Below are 12,597 nucleotides of genomic sequence, written 5' to 3'. Positions count from 1 at the left end.
TAATACATCTGAAAAGGAATGAGAGACTCCAACATTCTATGATTTGCACAAGAGAGTGTATTACAATGACCACTGATTGACAATGGCATTGCAATTTAACTTAGAAATAAAATATTTTTTTAAGATAGTTATTGTACTAGTCTTTATACATGAACAAAAGTATATTTTTAAGATATGTCATTCAGGGATCACTCAGGAAACAAACCACATCAATTTTTTTTTTTTAAATATTTGTCTTCAATGGTGAAGACACTGGTTAGAAAATTCTATTGAGGGCTGGGGATGTGGCTCAAGCGGTAGCGCGGTCTCTTGGCATGCGTGCGGCCCGGGTTGGATCCTCAGCACCACATACCAACAAAGATGTTGTGTCCGCCGAAAACTAAAAAATAAATATTAAAAAAAAAAAAGAAAAGAAAATTCTATTGAACTGTGTGGTTCACCCTGCGTTAGTCTGTAGAAATGGCCAGGATGTATAGGTGGGCTGGACCTGGTCTAAAGTAGCCTACAGGAGAGGGAGAACAGTTGGAGCCTCTGTATTGGGCTATGGAGTTAAAGAACAAAATAGAGAGCTTGAGCCTTCAAGAAGTGTCTCCCTGGGGCTGGGATTGTGTCTTAGCAGTAGAGCTATCGCCTAGCACGTTTAAGGCCCTGGGTTCGATTCTCAGCACCACATAAAAATAAATAAAATAAAAATATTGTGTCCAACTACAACTAAAAAAAAAAAAAAAAAAGTGTCTTCCTGCATCTGTGCCAAGCGGTGTCACTGTAGTGCCCTCTGCTGATGAACCATAATGTTTCATCTGCTGGCAAATAAAAAAATAAGCAAGTATTATCTATCAGGGCAACAAAGGATAGCTTTGCAACAGAGCGATATTATTAAATTGGTAGCTGTCATATAAGAAGTGTGCAGTCATCAAAAAATGTTAATGATTTGGGCTGGGTTTGTGGCTCAATGATAGAGCACTTACCTAGCATGTGTGAGGCACTGGGTTCGATCCTCAGCACCACATAAAATGAAATGAAGTTATAGTGTCCACCTATAAATAAAAAATAAATATTTAAAAAAAGTTAATGATTTTATTATTTATTATTTATTTATTCTAATTTGTTATACACGATGGCAGAGTGCAATTCATTTCATATTATACATATAGAGTACAATTTTTCAAGTTGCTGATTGTATAGAAAGTATTTTCACACCATTCATGTCTTCATACATGTGCTTAGGGTAATGATGTCTAACTCATTCCACCACCATTCCTACACCCTCACCCCCTCTCTTCCCCTTTGCCCTATCTAAAGTTTCTCCATTCCTCCCAAGCTCCCCCTCCATCGCCATTATGACTCAGCATCCTCATGTCAAAGAAAACATTCGGCCTTTGGTTTTTTAGAATTGCTAACTTCACTTAGCAATATTCTCCAACTCCATCCATTTACCTGCAAATACCATGATTTTATTCTCTTTTAATGCTGAGTAATATTTCATTGTGTATATATACCAAAGTTTCCCTATTCATTCATCTACTGAAAGGCATCTGGGTTGGTTCCACAATTTAGCTGTTGTGAATTGTGCTGCTATAAACATTGATATGGCTGTGTGCCTGTAGTAGGCTATTTTTAAGTCCTCTGGGTATAAGCTGAGGAGTGGAATAGCTGGGTCAAATGGTGGTTTCATTCCAAGTTTTCCAAAGAATCTCTATATTGCTTTTCAGATTGACTGCACCAATTTGCAGTCCCACCAGCAATGTATGAGTATGCCTTTCCCTCCACATCCTGTAAGGGTCTGGTGAAAAGTCGGAGAAAGAGACCACCAAGAGACTGACTTATGCAAATGCAGAAGGGGATTTATTGAGGATCCAATTCAGTGCGCTGAGGCTCTAGGCTCACTCAAGAAGCGAGAGCAGCCCAGAGCCCAGAGCAGAGGCTAAGCAGTGCTTAAGTACACTTTTTGGGGAGGGCGGTGGGCTTTGAATATATCAGAACAAATCAGCATGAGGCGCGGGAAAATTGAACAACAACTCTCTCTCTTTTTTTTTCTTTTTTTTTTTGTTTTTGTTTTTTATTTGAACTACAACTCTCATACATGATTAGCACATTCATTGGCGGGAACAGGTCGGGCGGGGGTGATTGGTCACTCCTGAGCGGGGTACACATTCAAACTGATTGGTTCGGGCCCTGTATGACAAACTGCACAGGGCCCTAGGCTAAATTGGCTAGTAGGGCGTTGTCTTAACTATCTCAGGAATTTCAGGTTCTGGGTGTAGCTGGGTGTAGCAGAGGAACTTTAGGATGCCCGGTCTTTTACATTTTAATTCAGGCTTTGCAGCTTAGAAACTTTACCCTTTCAATCCTTGCCAACACTTATTGTTGTTTGTATTCTTTTTTTTTTTTTAATTTTTTTTGAGTTGTTGATGGACCTTGATTTTATTTATTTGTATGTGGTGCTGAGAATTGAACTCAGGGCCTCACACATGCTAGGCAAGTGCTCTACCACTGAGCCACCACTGCAGCCCTTGTTTGTACTCTTGATAGCTGCCATTCTGACTGGAATGAGATGAAATCTTAGAGTAGTTTTTGATTTGCATTTCTCTAATTGCTAGAGATGTTGAACATTTTTTGTTTTTAATTTATTTTTTAGTTGTAGTTGTGTTACTGTTGTTGACTGGTGATGAGTCCTTGTTTCCCCAATGTTGAAGTATAACACCAGAGAAGCACACCGAGGAAGGTCAGAGTGGAAAGTAGAAGTTTATTAAAAGACAGAAGAAAAGACTTCTCCTGGAGGAAGAAGGGGACCCAAGAGATGGAATCCGTGGAAGTGTGGTTGTTTCCCCTTTTTATAGTTGTTTCAGTGGTGGCATGTAGGTGGGAAGGCCCGAGGGGTGGGGCACAGGTGGGCCAAAGAAGTAATCTGGGCAGGAAGGACTTCTGAGTCAGCATCTTCAAGTTTGCTGGGGGCTGTTCATTAACATTTCTTTGGGGTGGGCTCTGGCCTTGGGCTCTTCCAGGACTTCATTAACATTCCAGAGTTGTTCAACTTTTCCCGGAATTCATTCTCAACATGGCTTCCATTTTAGATCTCACTCAATATTAGACCCGATTTACCTAACTACACTGACTACCTAACTTTAAATCTGGCTTCAGTTGGACACAATACCTTTATTTATTTATTTATTTTTATGTGGTGCTGAGGATTGAACCCAGGGCCTCACACACACTAGACAAGCACTCTACCACTGAGCCACAATCCCAGCCTGAGATGTTGAACATTTTTTTATATGTTTGTTGATTGATTGTATATCCTCTTCTGAGAAGTGTCTGTTCAGTTCCTTGGCCCATTTATTGATTGGGTTATTTGGTTTTTTTGTGTTAAGGTTTTTGAGTGCTTTATGTATCCTAGAGATTAGTGCTCTATCTGATGTGCTTGTGGTAAAGATTTGCTCCCATTCTGTAGGTTCTCTGTTCACCTCACTGATTGTTTCTTTTGCTGAGAAGAAACTTTTTAGTTTGAATCCATCCCATTTATTGATTCTTGGTTTTAATTCTTGCACTGTAGGAGTCTTGTTAAGAAACTTGAGGCCTAATCTGACATGATGAAGATTTGGGCCTACTTTTTCTTCCATTAGGTGCAAGGTCTCTGGTTTAATTCCTAGGTCCTTGATCTATTTTAAGTTGAGTTTTGTGCATGGTGAGAGATAGAGGTTTAATTTTATTTTGTTACATGTGGATTTCCATTTTTCCCAGCACCATTTGTTGAAGAGGCTATCTTTTCTCCAATGTATGTTTTTGTCTAATATAAGATAACTGTAATTATGTGGGTTAGTCTCTGTGTCCTCTATTCTATACCATTGGACTATAGGTCTATTTTGGTGCCAGTAACACGCTGTTTTTGTTACTATAGCTTTGTAGTATAGTTTAAGGTCTGGAATACTAATGCCACCAGCTTCACTTTTCTTGCTAAGGATTGCTTTGGCTATTCTGGGTCTCTTATTTTTCCAGATGAATTTTATGATTGCCTTTTCTATTTCTATGAGTGATGTCATTGGGATTTTAATTGGGATTGCACTGCATTTGTGTAGAGCTTTTGGTAGTATGGTCATTTTGACAATATTAATTCTGCCTATCCAAGAAAAAGTTAGATCTTTCCATCTTCTAAGGTCTTCTTTAATTTCTTTCTTTAGAATGCTGTAGTTTTTATTGTAAAGGTCTTTCACCTCTTTCATTAAATTTATTCCCAAGTATTTTTTTCTGTTTTGAGGCTATTATAAATGGGGAGGTTTCCCTTTCTGAGGATTTGTCACTGATGTATAGAAATGCCTTTGATTTATGGGTGTTGACTTTATATCCAGCTACTTTGCTGAATTCATTTATTAGTTCTAGGAGATTTCTGGTGGAATATTTTGGGTCTTCTAGGTATAAAATCATGTTGTCTGTAAATAGTGATAATTTGAGTTCTTCTTTTCCTATCTGTATCCCTTTAATTTCTTTTGTCTGTCTACTTGCTCTGGCTAGATTTCAAAAACTATATTAAACAAAAGTGGTGAGGGCTGGGGTTTTGGTTCATTGGTAGAGTGCTCACCTACCATGTTCAAGGTGCTGGGTTCAATCCTCAACACCATGTAAAAATAAATAAATAAAATAAAGGTGTTGTGTCCAATTACAGCAACAACACAAAATAAAATAAATAAATAAATAGAAGTGGTAAAAGAAGGACGAATGGATAAAAAAATGTGGTATATATACACAATGGACTTTTACTCAGCAATAAAAGAGAATAAAATCATGGCATTTGCAGGTAAATGGATGGCACTGGAGAAGGTAAGCTAAGTGAAGTTAGCCAATCCCAGAAAAACAAATGCCAAATATTTTCTCTGATATAAAGAGCCTGACTCATAGTGGGGTAGGGAGAGGGAACATGGGAGGGATAAATGATTTCTAGATAGGGAGAGGGAGGGAAAGGGAGGAGGCAGAGGATTAGCAAGGATGGTGGAATGTGATGGAAATTATTATCCAAAGTACATGTCTGAAGACACGAATTGGGTGTCAACCTATGCAAACAGAGATATGAAAAACTGTGGTATAAATGTGTAATAAAAATTGTAATGCATTTCACTGTCATGTATTTAAAAAATAAAATCAATGAAAAAAATAACATAACTTTGTTATGTAACCACCCCTTTTTATTGTTTCCTGAGAAAATATATTAAATTAAATTTTCTTGAAATTAAAAAAAAAAAAGAGGGGCTGGGGATGTGGCTCAATCGGTAGTGCGCTTGCCTGGCATGCGTGCGGCCCAGGTTCGATCCTCAGCACCACAAACAAACAAAATGTTGTGTCCACCGAAAACTACAAAATAAATATTAAAAAAAAAGAAAGATGACTTAAAAAAAAGTGGTAAAAAAGGGCATCCCTTGTTCCAGTTTTTAGAGAGAATGCTTTCAATTTTTCTCCATTTGGACTGATGGTGGCCTGTGGCTTAGCAAAGATAGCCTTCACAATGTTGAGGTATGTTCCTGATATCCCTAGATTTTGTAGCATTTTGAACACGAAGGGACGCTGTATTTTGTTAAATGTTTTCTCTGCATCTATTGAGATGATCATATGATTTTTATCTTTGAGTCTATTGATGTGATGAATTACACTTATTGATTTCTGTATGTCAAACCAAGCTTGCATCCCTGGGATGAGCCCTACTTGATCATGGTGCACTATCTTTTTGATATGTTTTTGTATTCAATTTGCCAAAAATTTATTAAGAATTTTGCATCTATATTCATTAGTGATATTGGTCTGAATTTTTCTTTCTTTGATATGTCTTTGACTGGTTTTGGAATCAGGGTGATCATAGAATATGTTTGGAAGAGTTCCCTCTTTTTCTATTTCATGAAATATTTTAAGAAGTTTTGATGTTAGTTCTTCTTTAAAGGTCTTGTAAAACTCAGCTGTGTATCCATCCAGTCCTTGTCTTTTCTTGACTGGTAGGCTTCTGATGGCATTCTTTATTTCTTTGCTTGAAATTAATCTGCTTATGGGGCTGGGGTTGTGGCTCAGTGGTAGAGTGCTTGCCTAGCATGTGTGAGATGCTGGGTTTGATCCTCCGCACCACATGGAGATTTCTTGGAAAATTGAGAATGGAACCATTATTTGACCCAGCTATCCCTCTCCTCGGTCTATACCAAAAGGACTTAAAAACAGCATACTACAGGGACATAGCCACATCAATATTTATAGAAGCACAATTTACAATAGCTAAACTATGGAACCAACCTAGATGCCCTTCAATAGAAGAATGGATTAAAAAAACGTGGCATACATACAAAATGGAATATTCCTCAGCAATAAAAGAGAATAAAATCATGGCATTTGCAGGTAAATGGAGTAGGAGAAGATAATGCTAAGTGAAGTTAGCCAATCCCCAAAACCCAAATGCTAAATGTTTCCTTTGATATAAGGAGGCTGATTCATAGTGGGATAGGGCGTGTGAGCATGGGAGCAATAGACAAACTCTAGATAGGGGAGAGGGGTTGGAGGGGAAGGAAGGGGGCATGGGGTTATTAATGATGGTGGAATGTGATGATCATTATTATCTAAGGTACAAATATGAAGACACAAATTGTTGTGAATATACTGTGTATACAACCAGATATATGAAAAAAAATGTGCTCTATATGTATAATAAGAATTGTAATGCATTCTGCTGTCATATATAAATAAAAATAAATAAAATAAAATAAAGGTATTGTGTCCAACTACAACAAAATATTTTAAAAATAACTTGATCTGCTTAAATTGTGTATATCATCCTAATTTAGTTTGGGCATATCATTTGCCTCTAGAAATTTGTTGATGCCTTTGATATTTTCTATTTTATTGGAGTACAAATTTTCAAAATAATTTCTAATTATCTTCTGTATTTCTGAAGTGTGAGTTGTAATACTTTCTTTTTCATCACAGGTGTTAGTAATTTGAGTTTTCTCAAATCTCTTTGTTGGCATGGCTAATGGTTTATCAATTTTATTTATTTTTCAAAGAACCAACTTTATTTTTTCAATTTTTTTTCAATTGTTTGTTTTGTTTCAACTTCATTGGTTTCAGCTCTGATTTTAATTATTTCCTATCTTCTACTGCTTTGAGGGTTGATTTATTCTTTTTCTAGGGCTTTGAGATGTAATGTAGGTCATTTATTTGTTTTCTTCTTTGAAGGAATGAACTCTACGCAATGAACTTTCCTCTTAGAACTGCCTTCATAGTGTCCCAGAGATTTTGATATGTTGTATCAGTGTTTTCATTTACCTCTAAGAATTTTTAAATCTCCTCCTTGATATCTTTTGCAAGCCATTGCTCATTCAGTAGCGTATTATTTAGTCTCCAGGTGTTGGAGTGTCTTTTATTTTTTATTTTATCATTGATTTGGAATTTCATTCCATTATGTTCTGATAGACTGCATAGTAGCTCTACTTTTTTATATTTACTAAGATTTGCTTTGTGGAATAATATATGGTCTATTTTAGAGAAGGATCCACATGCTGCTGAGAAGAAAGTGTGTTCACTCGTTGATTGATAATATACTCTATATATGTCAGTTAAATCTAAGTTATTGATTGTATTATTGAGTTTATAGTTTCTTTGTTTAGCTTTTGTTTGGATAATCTATCCAGTGATGAAAGAGGTGTGTTAAAGTAACCAAGAATTATTGTGTTGTGGTCTATTTGACTTGAACTTGAGAAGAATTTGATTGATGAATGTAGATGTTCCATTGTTTGGGGCACATATATTTATAACTATTATGTCTTGTTGAAGTATGGTTCTTTTAAGCAGTATGAAATGTCCTTATTTATCCCTTTTGATTAACTTTTGGCCTTATGTTTCTATTTATTTTATAAGTTGAGAGACCAAGTCCTTGGCTGAATTTGGTGGCTATTCCTTTATTTGATATGAAGATAGAAACTTCTGCTTGTTTACATAGACCGTGTGAATGGTATGTTTTATCCCAACCTTTCACCTTCAGTCTATGGGTATCTTTTCCTATGAGATGAGTCTCTTGAAAGCAGCATATTGTTAGGCCTTTTTAAAAAAATTCAATCTACCAGCGTATGTCTTTTGATTGGTGAGTTTAGCCATTAACATTTAGAGTTATTATTGGGACATGATTTGTATTACTAGTCATTTTTGTTTATTTTTGATATTTAGCTTGACTTGGTTTCTCCTTTGATTGGATTTTCCTTTATTGTAGTTCTTCCCTTTGCAGATTTTCATTGTTGTTTTTCATTTCCTCCACGTGGAATATTTTGCCAAGAATGTTCTGTAGTGTAGGCTTTCTTGCTGTAAATTCTTTTAGCTCATGGAAGGTTTTTATTTCATTGTCAAATTTGAAGCCTAATTTTTCTGTATATAAAATTGTTCATTGGCATCCATGATCTTTTAGTGCTTGGTATACATTGTTCCAGGATCTCCTGGCTTTGAGAGATCTGGGTTGAAAAATCTGCTGAGATCTGAATTGGTCTTCCATTATAGATAATCTGATTTTTCTCTCTTGAGGCCTTTAAATTCTATCCTTATTCTGTATGCTAGGCATTTTCATTATAATGTGTCTTGGTGTACATTTGTTGTAATTTTGTATACTTGGTGTCCTATAGGCTTCTTGTATTTGATTTTCTAGTTTATTCTTCATGCTTGGGAAAATTTCTGATATTATTTCCCTGAAGAGATTGTGCATTCTTTTGGTTTGATTCTCTGAACCTTCCTCTATCCCAATAAATCTTAAATTTGGTCTTTTGATGGTATCCCAAAATTCTCGGATGTTCTGTTCATGGTTTCTTACCATCTTTACTGTGAGGTCAACTTTATTTTCAAGATTGTATATTTTTTCTTCATTGTCTGAGGTCCTGTCTTCCAAGTGATCTAGTCTGTTGATGATGGTGTCTATTGAGTTTTTATTTATTTATTTTTAGCATATTTTTTAGTGGTGGATGGGCACAATACCTTTATTTTATTTTTACATGGTGCTGAGGATCGAACCCAGTGCCTCATGCATGCTAGGCAAGCGCTCTACCTCTAAGCCACAACCCCAGGCCAGTCTATTGAGTTTTTAAATTAGCTTACTGTTTCTTTCATGTCAAGTATTTACGGTTTTTTTTTTTTTTCAGTATCTGTATCTCTTTCTTGAAGTAATCTCCTGTAACTTGTATTTGCTCTCTTTTCTCTTTGTTGATGTGATTGATGGTTGCCTGTATTTGTTATCTCTTTGTTGGAGTGATCAATTTTTGCCTGTATCTGCTCACATAGGTTGTTCTTTAATTCCCAAATCATTTTAGTCATGTATTTTCTAAACTTCTCTGACATTTCACCTACTGTACTATCTCTGGATTCTATTGTTGTAGTATCTTGGTTTGTTTGGGGCACTCTCCTCCCTTGTTTTTTCATGATGTCTATGTGTCTTCCTCTCCTGCAATGTAAATCTGAGGTATTACAATTTCTGCCCTATTGTCTTAAAGTGTCCCTATAGGTTACCAATACCTAACTTTGAAGGGAGAGATCAATATTAAAGTCCTCAATGTACCCAACATGGAGCCATATATCAGTTAGCTTCTATTTTTACATTTACAGTTTTGTCACTATAATCAGAAATGATGAATTCAATTATCTTCTACCATATAGTCAATAGGTTTGCATGATGGTTTACAGTTTCTGATGGTAGAAGGGTGTTTGGGGGGTTGGCTGAGATGTTTATGAGGGAGGATATGAGAATATGGAGGTATTAGATTATATGACTAGAGAGAGGGTATTCATAAGAAGTTGGCTGTTAGGAGGAGAAACAAGAGATAGGCAACCCTGCGAGACTCCTTGTTACCTCAGCAACAGGATAACTGTTAGCACCCCTATTAGAGAGACCTCTGGTGCAGCCAGGCCCACAGGGACATGGGTGACTTCTTACTAGGTCCTTAATGTTTTTCCTCCATAGAAGCAGCAATATCCCAGTTTCATGGTGGTGGCAGTCTTCAAGCCTATATGTACCCTGATGTGGGGCTGTGGAGCCACACTTTGGTGAATAAGGAACCCCAGATCAGGGTGGCTCCCTGAGTGGGCACTGTCTGGATCTCTGGGCTGTGGTGTCCTAATGATTTTATTTTTATTCTTAATTTGGTAGAGTTCTTCCAACAGTTTTAAGTTAATTAAAATTTGGAGAATGTTAATCAAGCCTTATGTTTCTATTTATTTTATAAGTTGAGAGACCAAATCCTTGGCTGAATTTGGTGGCTATTCTGGTAAATTTACAGAAACTTCATTTATTTTTTTTTTAAAGAGAGAGTGAGAGAGGGGAGAGAGAGAGAGAGAGAGAATTTTTAATATTTATTTTTTAGTTTTCGGCGGACACAACATCTTTGTTGGTATGTGGTGCTGAGGATCGAACCTGGACCGCACGCACGCGAGGCGAGCGCGCTAACGCTTGAGCCACATCCCCAGCCCAGAAACTTCATTTATAAGAAATCTTGACAGTCTGATTATTGAGACATAATGAAGAAGTTGTTGGAGAAGATGAGATACAGACATAAATCATTTTATTTAAAGGCAAGAAATAGTTAAAAGTAACAAAAAGGAGGCTGGGGCTGTAGCTCAGTAGTAGAGCATTTGCCTAACGTGTGTGAGGCACTGGGTTCAATCCTCACCACCACATAAAAAAAGTAAATAAATAAAATAAAAGTATTGTGTCCATCTACAAAAAAAAAAAGTAACAAAAAGGAACACAAAATAAATAATAATTACTATCAATAATTCAACTTCGTAAAACAATTTCTGTGTGTATGTGTACAGGGATTGAACCCAGGGCCTTGTGTGTACTAGGCAAGTGTTCTATAACCAAGTTACATTCCCAATCCCTCTAGTGACTTAAAAAATTTTTTTTTAGTAAAAAATGATTCAGAAGTGTGCCAAAAGTTTAGAGAGTTAACAGAACATTTGGAGAATTATCCAACCTAGAATAACTAGTTTGTTTTACAACAAGAAAATGCAAAATGTAGATTTTATTTTTTTTTGTTTTCCCATTCATATTACAATGATTCATAAGCTTTCAAATTTGTCTTTTTTTATTTAAAATAAACCTTTTGAACTTATATAGCTTTATAAATACACATTGAAACATATACCAATATATAAATATTCCATTAGATTATTAAAGTATTTTTTTTTGATCAAACAATTTTATTCAAGTTAATGATAAGCAGGGGAAGTGCAAATTCATGAAAAGTCCCATATGTTACATGTTGAAACCGATTTTCACTGTCTTTACTTGTGATGTGTTGAAGGTGGGACCCATTCCTGAATCTTCTTTCTGGTGGTGGAATAAGGTACATACTGTTCTGGAGTGCCACTCACGTTGAACTTATGGTTTGTCCAAATGAATGTTTGAGCAGTAGGTGGTTTTGTTGTTGGAGGGTCATCGGTCATACAGTGAAGCCAACGATGCCATTCGGGAGGCACCATGCTTCCATCCACATCCCAGAATGTGTTTTTGCCATTCATTTCAGTAGTATATATAACCCATCGGTGACGGCCTGAAGAAAACTCGCAAATAGCCACGGAGACCACCGTGGCCACTGACCTGCTGCAGCCCTCATTTCAGGACCTGCAGCAACTCCATCTTGCCTGGCAGGCCCCCATGATTAAAGTATTTAACGATAGCTTTAAAATATATTTAGCTTTATCAGTATATTAAATATAAAAATGTATATATTATGTTACTGAATTTAACATCATTATATTGTTATTGAATTTAACATCTTTATAAACTGCAACAACATTCTTAAAAAGCAAATAGACAAACCACATTTATTGTTTTGAATATATACTTCTGTTTCTATTTAGTGATTCTCAGTTTTACAGACATTAACCTCAGTGATTGATTTTGGATTTTTCAGACACTAGGGAAATTAGAAAGTAGGAAACTAAGAATTATCTTGCTATTTTTTTCCATTGATCAAATATATTATATGACAATTCACTTTAAGGTAGGAGAATAATATATATGCATAAATATAGCACAGTTTTGTATACATATATGAACTAATTATAAAATATTTTCACAACTTGCTAATCTATAGCCAAAATAAGGAGCAAGTATCATTTAAAGCTATGTTTAGTGATCCATATTTTATTTATTTTTAACATTAAATTGGTTGGGTGACCACAATATTTGTTAATTAACTCACTTTTTTTGTTTGTTTGTTTGTTTATGTACGATGGATTGAATTCAGGGGGCTTTAACCACTGAGATATAACCCCTCCCTTTTTTATATTTTATTTTGAGACAGGGTCTCACTGGGTTGCTTAGGGCCTCCTTAAATTTCTGAGGCTGGCTTTGAACTCACGATCCTCCCTCCTCAGCCCCCCTCCCCCATTCAGGCATACCCCACCATGCCTGGCTAATTAACTCATCTCTTTAAAAAAATTATTTATTTCTATGTTCTACTTAGGTATATATGACAGAAGAATGAATTTTGATTCATTGTCCACAATTGTAGCACAACTTTTCATTTCTCTGGTTGTACAGGATGTATCCTCACACCATATGTTCAGTCATACATTACCTAGGATAATGATGTC

The 12,597-nt window shown here is 36.0% G+C and overlaps 1 pseudogene across 1 annotated transcript; it reads right to left on the bottom strand.

The window, feature by feature from the left end:
- Nucleotides 1-11,175: 11,175 nt before the first annotated feature.
- Nucleotides 11,176-11,635, bottom strand: LOC308635407 (NADH dehydrogenase [ubiquinone] 1 alpha subcomplex subunit 12-like; annotated as a pseudogene). The gene has a single exon. The product of its transcript is annotated as an NADH dehydrogenase [ubiquinone] 1 alpha subcomplex subunit 12-like (transcript).
- Nucleotides 11,636-12,597: the final 962 nt, after the last annotated feature.

Source organism: Spermophilus citellus, assembly GCF_964194105.1.
Source record: "Spermophilus citellus genome assembly, chromosome: 2".
Lineage (NCBI taxonomy): Eukaryota > Metazoa > Chordata > Mammalia > Rodentia > Sciuridae > Spermophilus > Spermophilus citellus.
This window is presented reverse-complemented; position numbering and strand designations above follow the sequence as displayed.